Here is a 2,158-nt window from a genome sequence, read left to right on the forward strand (position 1 = left end):
TGGGTTAAATTTTCTTGTTCACTTTATATACATAGTCTTGTTTAACCTTCCCCCAAACACTGCATGATAAATATTATAATGTCTACTTTATAAATAAGAAAATTGGAGTTTAAAAATCTTTAAAAATTTGTGATTCCCACTGAGTAGACTTAGAGACAGCATTAGAAGAACACTGGTCTGCTAAGACCAGAATCCACCTTTTTTTTTTTGGTACTGGGGATTGAACCCAGGGCCTTGTGCTTTCGAGGCAAGCACTCTACCAACTGAGCTATATCCCCAGCCCCAGAATCCACATTCTTAACCACTATTTACTACTGTTTCCCTCATTTATTTTTGTATGAGAAGGAAATGCTGTTTAAAATTAAAATTATTCAGTAGATAATATTTTATTATATTAATTGAAGAAAATTTTCCTCATAATTCCTGTGAACCCATAACCCTTCTCTACATCCAGGACTCTAAAGGACTTTAGCCTGTTTATTCCATAATTAATCATTAAAGATTATATGCTAGATCTGCTTACCAGAAAAGACAGAGATACCACAGGATTCAAAGAGAGAAATCAGACACTGCAATATTCCCTTAACAAGGTAATCTGTAGAAATCACTCTCTTCTAAGGACTGAACTCCAAATTCCCCAAATTTGTTAAGGGACTTGAAAGCAGAACCTGCAGAAGTGGCAAATGTCCTAGAGAAGTCTTTTAGGGCCTTCTATGGCAAATGTGGTATAGAAGTAGAGCAGACATAGCTAAGCAGGCAGGGCTGAGAAAGCCAGAGTGGAATTCTCTGACTGTTCCTCCATGTCAAAAGAAGTACCCCAATACTAGGAAGAGACCTTGTGAATGGTCATTGGACAATGTGGCTGTCATCTGCAAGAACGAACTGACCCAAGAGGAGGTCAGTGTTGTCTTACCAGAGGTCTGCCTCCAGAGGTGTCAAGCAAGATCCAGCCCCCAACTCATCACCACCCCATCCCACTACTAACTTTTACTCAGTACTTCTGCTGGCAAGTGGAGGTGGGAAAATTCAGATTATCTTCAATTTAGGTTTTGACAGTGCAATGTGAGATTACTCCGAATTAAATGATCCTTAGTTTCAGACATCTAGTATAATAGAGGCTCAAACCTTGAATTAAATTCAACTGTAGGGGGAAAGGTAATCTCTTCTTACACAACTGAGTTTGTAACCTAAGAAATAAATACACATGAGCCATAAATGATAATAAACTAAACTATAAAAATATTGTGGGAATATAATATCTGTACTTATTTTACTTTTAACAGAAAATTTTAGATGCTCACAAAAATAAGAGTAAATAGTATAATAAACTCCTATTCCAACAATTATCCAGATGCTGTTAATTTTATCTCTTCTGTTATCCCCCACTCCATACCCACCTCCACATACACACACTTTCTTTGTTGTGGAATATATTATAATGAATTTTGGCATCACATAATTTCATGCAAAAATTCTTCTGTGTCTTTACTAGAAAAGGAATTTTGTAGCATTACCAAGATACCATTATCACACCTAATAAAATAAGTGATAATTCCATAATATAATTTAGTATTTAGTTCCTAATCAAATTTCCCTAGTTGTCTCACAAACATCTTTTTAAGGCTGGTTTGCTTGAATCATGATCCAAACAATGTCCATAGACTGTATTTAGATAAAAGGTCTCAAGTCCCTTCTAATGTGGAACAGTTTACCTCTAAAGCCTGTGATTGTTGAATTTTTAATGCACGTGTAATTGTGTCTGTGGACTCAGGCTGAGCATTAAATTCACAAATCTACAAACTGAGCTAAAACAAGAGCAGAAGCTGTGTCCTAGCTCCAGGACAAAGAAGAATTTATCACAAAGGGATCTGGCTCCCTCTAGTGCTTTTTCAGATTCTAACTGTTTCTGATTCTCAAACCAATTTAGAAATAGAAAAATGATCCTGATATAAATAGTTCCCACTGAATACACTCTTAGTTGAGTATTACTTACATCACTCTACTCAACAATGAGTAGTTTTAATAAGGAGAGATAATACTTACTGAATGCCAAGTGCAGAGTCGGAATGGGGGATGTCTTTGGTACTGGGAATTGAACCCAGGGCTCACACCAACTCTTTGCCATGACCCTGTAACCCCACAGCCTCAGAAGCTAAAT

General features: G+C 36.6%; 1 non-coding gene across 1 annotated transcript; it reads right to left on the reverse strand.

Moving 5' to 3' along the window:
- Positions 1-205: 205 nt before the first annotated feature.
- Positions 206-279, reverse strand: Trnas-cga (transfer RNA serine (anticodon CGA)). Its single transcript has one exon. It is a non-coding gene; the product is annotated as a tRNA-Ser (tRNA).
- Between the last annotated feature and the right edge of the window lie 1,879 nt (positions 280-2,158).

The sequence above is a fragment of the Sciurus carolinensis genome, chromosome 3 (assembly GCF_902686445.1).
Source record: "Sciurus carolinensis chromosome 3, mSciCar1.2, whole genome shotgun sequence".
NCBI lineage: Eukaryota > Metazoa > Chordata > Mammalia > Rodentia > Sciuridae > Sciurus > Sciurus carolinensis.